The following is a 7250-nucleotide window of genomic DNA, read 5'->3' on the forward strand; positions in this document are numbered from 1 at the left end:
CGCACCACAAGGTGGGGATGCTACAATGCCGAATCAGGGCAGCGCCGAGCTAATTGCATTCATCTCTGTATGATATGAAGTTTCTAACAGCCAAAAGCGAAGCCGTCACTTCATCACTTAGCCCGGTATACCTTTGCTCCACACCCCGGGAAATTGCCTTGCATCGTATCTCCTGCATAATCGCAGCAGTAAAGGTTTTAGAAAACGTCGGTGCGAGTGCAATGTGGTTCTGGGGGCCCGAGAGCTTTTTCTATCGCCTGGAGAGCCAGCACCGAGGCTGCTGCTGCGGCTGGGGGGAGCCGGCAAGACACAGCAAGGCTCAGGGGAGAGAGGGGAAATCAGATGTGCCTCTTTTTTTTTTTTCATGCAAGGGCAAGGTGACACCACCGTCACGGAGAGGTGATGGATTTCAAGCAATTAAGGCAACCTCTTTCTTTAGAGGCTCAGCTGGGCTGGAAAACTCAGCGCTTCGCGCTCCCGCTCAGTTTTACTGGGTCTCCAGAGAGGCAGATGCCACAACGAGAGCAATTCCTGCACAGAGGCAGCGGGTGATTGCTCCTTAAAAACCGCAAGACAAGTCGCCGAGCCCTGCCTTGCAGGGCAGCGTGCTGCCGGCCGGCGGCACGGGGCATTGCCCTCGTGTACGCTGATCATCAGCGCCTGCTCCGAAACACCTGCTGCCGGGGTGCCAGCAAAAGTGCGGCCGGCTCAGGGCCGTGCCTGTGATTTCCCCCGGCATCCTGCTCTGCCTACACCCCCACAGGCATCATATGGGCTCCATACGTTTCGGGCTGGGTGAGCGTGATGCTTCCCACCACCCCCTGCTACCGTTCTGCTGGGAAAGGGACATCTGACATAATGAACATGGGCAAACAATAGCTGTGCTACTTCTCGGATTTATTTGACAGCCTAGAAAAGAGAAGTGGGAACTAGAAAAGAGAAGTGGGAACTTGATTATAGTCTTCAAATATGCAAGAGGTTATTATGAAGAGGCAGCAGTCAATTGCTCTCCATAGTTACCAAGGGGAGGACAAAAAGTAATGAGCTCAGTGTTTAGCAACAGAGCTTAGTAGTAGGCATTCAGGGAAAATATATGTCCTTTCCATACTGTGAAGGTCATTACGCGTTAGGACAGGTTATCTACGGAGGACTTGGAGCCTTTGATTTTTAAGAGCAGATCACACAAACTTATGTCAGGAATCATCTTAAGACCTCCCAGACCAATACTTCTTGCTTTTGTGATTTTAAGGGTGCCCTGTCCCAGGTCTTGCCTTCACATCTCATATCCCCAGAGACGAAGCTTGGCAGCGAGGTTCTCTGTGTCTGGAGAGGGTTTTCCCTAGTCATCCCCCATCTAGACATGGTCCTGGGAGCCTTTTTGGCATCAGTGGAGGTGTTTCAGCCTCTCCATCCAGTTCTGTTAGTTCGTACGTTGCCCTGGCCCATTTTGCTGCCCAGGAGTTCACTCTGCTCTGAACATCCCAGCTCCTTGCCCCTCTGCTTGCAGGAGCACGCTTGGGTTTCATCTCAAGGTTTCTCCGTATGGACCTCCTTCTTACTAGCCTAGGAGTGCATAGGGGAAAGCACTAAGTCTTGATCTTGTCTTAGTGGAGCCAGTGGGGACTTTGCTTATGCTATAAAGGAACACAGGATGGGGCACGGCCTTTCCTAAACATCAGTTCAGCAGCAGTCTTGGCCACTCCAGTAAAGCTGGGTGGGTGAACATGATCCTATAGCTCTGCTTCAGCAATTGATTTCAGCCCAGAATTAAAGCAGGGTCAAGAACAGTGAAATCATTCTGCAAATTAGGGCTTCATGGAGCAGCTGGGCACCTCTAGAGCCATGGGGACAGCATCACCCTGGGGCAACTGGGCTGGGGTTGCTCCACCAAAGGAAGTAGGTGGTAAAAGCTGGCATGATTCAAGCAGTGACAGCATGAGTTCATTGAAAAAAGAAATATGCTGAGAAACAGCAAATACACCCAGCCAGAACAGGAATTCCCCAATCTGAGAATGACTGGAGGCTCAGAAAACGGTTGGGAAACATCATAAATAAGTTCTTATACCCCGTTCTTCTACTCTTTCCTAGGCACCCACTTTTGGCAAACCTCAGGCAGGGTGGTGGGCTACATAAGGCTTTAGTCCATTTGAGCCAATGTGTCCACTCATATCCTTCTGTTAATAGAGGGGTTGAATGGGGCTGACTAGGGCTCTGCAAATTACAGGATTTATTCCTCTAACTGAGTGGGTTTTCCTCCCACAGGCCCCAGTGAGAGGTGGGTGTTTCAGCGTTCTGACAGTGCACTATTTTTGCTTAGTTGCTTTTCAGAGACAGTAGGATGTGGTCCACAGATCCCCAGGCTGAAGCCTGCAGGAAAAGAAAGTGGATGAGCTCTGCAATAATTTACTACTGCCCCTGGCCATTTTTAACCCAGCCAAAGAGCTGGCAGCTGAAATTCGACAGTGGCGGCTCAGAAGAGGAAGGCAATGCTCTGCAGAGCGGAAGAGAGCAGAGTTACAGCCTGGCCACTGCAAGCACGAGTGAATCAGCCAAGGATGATGGGGAGAGATTGAAGTCATAAAAAATAACATGGGGGATGTAACAGAAAAGTCATGAATATTTTCACACTGATAAAATATCCACAGTGTGAGTTTTTATTTTTGGGACGTAATAGAAAAGTTACGTTCAAACACCAAGGAAGAAAGTTAGTTCTACCTGAGATTTTATTTATACACAGCTGAGGAGGTGAAGGTGTTCATCTGTGACTGTTTTATCTCTGGGTCCATCCATCCCCAGATTAAGCATCATGTACATCAGTCTATCTCTATTCTTTCTCTCACTCGTGTGGTATGAAACACTAACGTCATGGCTGGAATTAATGTCATTGGCAGGAGCTGGAATTTCTTTGCCATACTGCTGTAAAGCTATCCCAGGCAATTTATATAAGTCAGAAAATTAAAGGTGCTTTTTCAACAGAGAACTCTGCCAAGGAGGAGCTTGTACGAAGAAAGGGCACCCTCAGTCACGCTCAGGTTGAAGAGCACCGGCAGATCTGAGCTGCACCTGCCTGAGAGGGTCCCCACCCCTGTGAAGTCCTGTCCCACCCAAGGCCAGGCATTGCCACGAGGGGCCACAGCTCACCCCCTCCAGAAACACAGGCCCCAAACAGCCCTGGGGCTATCCTGCAGTGAGCAAGTCTGGGGAAAACCTGATAGGAGAGGTAGGAGTTTGCTTCTGTCCCAACTTGGCCAACTGAGGGAAGAGGATGTTGAGGACAGAATGAACCTGTCTGAGTAGAGACAGCTGTAGGGCTCTTGTCAATATTATAGAAGTTCAACTATTGCTCCCTTGCTTACAGCTGCCATGTGGATGTTTTATTTTTACAGAAAATCAGTAATGGAAATATGTCAGCACTGTCCACTTGCACAAAGCAGAACATGACTTGATGTGACTTCCTTGCAGCTGGGCTGGCCAAGAAACCAGCAGCAATGTGGTGGGTTTGCTGAGCTTCCTCGCAGCAGCCGGCCACAGATGGGCAGCATGAGCAGGTTGGCATGCATAACCACCACCCACCGTGGCAAAAGTGGAGCTCAGAAAGTCATTTTCCCTAAAATGTCCATCCTATCTCTATCAAACATGGCCAAGTCCACCATGGCTTCATGGCTTCACACAGGGGAAATCCAAGCCAGTGGAAAACTGCTGGGCTGTTTCTAGCCTCCGTGTTGAGGACTCCAAGCCTGGGCTGTAGATGCATCAAGAGAAAACCACAGCTTCAAGCCATAAATCCAGAGCAAGTCACAGCATGGCAGCTGTGCGCACATGAGCAGGCTGAGCATTCGACAGAGAAAGAGATAAGCAGCTGTTGAAAAACAATGGCAAGTTCAATTCTCCCTCAGCTTGGGCCAAGTTTGCCACCGTGGGACAGCACTAAATCGCAGTTAGAGACCGAGCTGTGGCCAGCGCTTTGAAAAGTGTCTGGGTTTAACATGTGCTCATGGCCTGAGTTTGACCTAAAGGATATAAAATGGTGAGTCTGAAGACTGTGCATCAAGGTGAACATTTGCAAATGAACCCAAGTTGTCACCCATGGCTGAAAGTTGTTGCTGGTGTTTAGAGTGTCATTTAGATTTATCCTATAAAGTCACCTTTTGTTTGTTTGGGTTTTTTAAAATTATTTATAAGACGACCTCAAGAAGACAAAAAATAATTCTTCAAAAATCCTAGTAGTTTATTTTCAATTCTTATCATCGTAGCACTGCAAATTTGTGGCAAAGGGCTCACTGCACCGGCGGATTTGGAAACCTGTGACGGACTTTCCCAGGGAAACGATGTGCCAGAGCAGACACTGCACTGGTGGGAGCCTGGCAGAGGTCTGCTCTGCTCCCAGCTCGCGCCTCGGACACTCACTGCAACTTCTCAAAGCATTCATCTCTGGCACCTATGGGTGCGAAGGAGCACAGAAGGAAGACAAAACTTAATCGTTCCAAACAAGCAAAGTGCTGCGGAGCAGCTCAGAGGAGCCACGTACCTGTAGGCAGCACAGCCAGGTACCACCCCCACCCCACGTCCCGAAAAGAGAACTGCCACTGGGAAAAGAAACTGTGTTTTCTGGTTTGTTTTTTTTTCTTCTTACTTCTCACTATCTCTTTTTTTCTGACAAAAAACAAGACTTTAGCAAATGTCCCACCAATGACTTCTGCTCATCTCAGCTCTTTTTCTTCCTCACGCGAGGCCCAGGGCCGCTCAGGAGGGCGATCACAGAGGGTTTCCTCCTCTATCAAAACTCTCAGCAGCTAAGCAAGGAGAAAGCTAAGAATATAAGTAAAATGAAAAATTTACTTATTTCTTTGCATCCTAAATCCTTGTCCTTTCCGTAGCTCCAGTAGAATTGCTTTTCTCCCACTGCCTTATTGATTACCCATGGAGGACTGAGGGGTGCCCAAACCTGAGCCACGCTCACCCAGTCAGCATCACACTCTTGCCGTCTAATGATAGACAAAAATGCCCACCAGACAGACTTGGTGTTAGAAATCCAATAGGACTTGCTTTGTCCTTGCTGAAAATTGGATTATAAGTTATATCCCTTCGCAGACAGATTTTTCAAGGTGTGCCTGTAAAGGTGCATCTTCATCTATTAGCCTCTTCGTGCCCTTTGCACCAGGAAGGTTTCTATTCTGATATTATTTTAAAGCAGGAAGGGTCTGGCAGGGCAGGCAGTATAAAAAAAAAAAAAAAGTGTGTTAATGAAGAGTGGGAGGGAAGGTAATTTGCCTGTTATTTGTAACACAGTACCTGATAAGAGGTCATTAGTCATTCAAAGCCCCTGAATTACTTTAATTAAAATTTGAGCTTTGAGAGCTGGTACAGTCTGCTGAACAGACTTTCAGGGCAAAAAGACAAAGAGGGAGGGAAGGAGAGTGGGAGTTGGCCAAAATGGCAATGAGCTTAATTAAAGCCAGGAGGAACACTGGCAAACTCTCATTTCTGGGCTCCCTGGTTGGGTTTTATCCTGGTGCTCCAGACCTGCCTCTTCCTTGGGTCCACCTGGCATAACGTCCATGGCTCTGGGCACCACGGGCTTGGGGGGCACATTCCTGGGCTCATCCCCAGGGGACTGTGTGATTTATCAGTCTGTGTAAGACACAGGGTTGGTTTTTTTTCAGAATATTCTGTGTTTTTAAAAGTAATTGTGTTTTTAAAAATAATTTTGCATTTGGAGATTTTCCGCTCTGTCCCCAGCCCAGGACAGTGTTGGGAGGTATAAATGAGCCTTTCACCAGGGAAAGTAAAGGCAGGAGGATTGCACGCTTGGGATGCTCAAGGTCAGATTTCCCAGAGGTGCTGAAGTTTCCTGGCATTTTTCCCCTCGCTGTCACATAAGCCTGCCTGGTGGCAATACAGCAGCCGGTCCTCCCTGCTCTGGGTCCAGGATGGTGATAGGGAAGAATCGGTGCCGAGGCAAAAGGGCAGCTGGTGCTGTAAGGAGAAAAACCCTGCAAAGAACTATAACCAAATTTGCATTTAAGGAGAAGGAAAACAGCTTGTAAAAGGAAGAAAACAGTTCTGCTCTGTTTAAGGGTAAATTTGGGACTTCCCTGCCGCAGCTTCTCTCTCCAGGGTTGCATCTCCGGCACCTCCGCTTGCGGTGGGATGCTGAGACATGTTGATATATGTGCTCTGAACAGCTGTAAGGCAGACAGAGCCACGCTAGCCTGTGAGAATAAAGGAGGGGGGGTTGTCCCCTGCTATTTGGTATATGCAGCATATCATAATTAAGTAACATGAGCTTGCTGCCAGCCTGGGGCACTGCCACAGGACTGGGATGTGTTTATTTCCTAGGACAGGAGATATTTCTACATGTGGTTTTTTTTTAATATTTCTCCAATTTTTTGATGTGCACGTATGACAAATGAACCTCAGAGGGACTTGGCGGTACATTGAGAACCTGAACTTTGAGTGGAGGCTACACAATGCAACACCCACCATGAGATGCTGGCTGTTGTCCCCTCCTCGTGCTGGGTCACTGATGTGCTGGAGAGCTTTCCAGGGATATTATTCATATACCAACAAGTGTTAGGACTTATCCTCACTGGGGGCTTTATCTATGCCAAGCCACACAAAAGGCCCCATCTCTTGCCCTACTGCCCGTGTTGGTACCAGAGGACAGAGCTGGGAGCCAGGTACAGTGTGGGTCCTCCCTCCTCTTGCCACCATCGGGCTCATCTCCAGCCAGAGGCTGCGTGCAGACCACCAAGAAAGTTCTTGTTGGCATGATGTATCCTCTCCTGGTAAGGACATGCCACTGGAGACATCACATCAGACCTTTGCAGGTACCAATTTAGGATTTTTCTTGCCAGCAGAGCTATATCATCTCTACTAACAACATTGCTAGGCTGACAAAACACTATCTGAAACAAAAGTTTTCTTGGCTCAGCTTTCCATCAGGAGGTGCAATGGTTTTTTGCTGTCCAGCCAGCATATCCTCACCAGCAACACATTGCACTATAGACCAAGCTCTACTGCTATTGCAAAAGGCAGCCAACTTAGACCGGTGCCTAACTTTCCATCTGCTTGTCATTAGTCTGGATCTTCCTGCTCTCAAGCTGGAGAATGAAATCTATGACCCTGATCCACTTTCTTTTCATTTTGCTTTGGGATTTTGCTATTCTTCTTGTTGGTTTGGGGAAAAGTTTTGGGACAAATTTTCAAAGGCCACTTCTAATCCAGAGCTTCACGTTGCCTGTGTAGGG

Source organism: Phaethon lepturus, unplaced genomic scaffold, assembly GCF_000687285.1.
Source record: "Phaethon lepturus isolate BGI_N335 unplaced genomic scaffold, ASM68728v1 scaffold31920, whole genome shotgun sequence".
Taxonomy (NCBI): Eukaryota; Metazoa; Chordata; class Aves; order Phaethontiformes; family Phaethontidae; genus Phaethon; species Phaethon lepturus.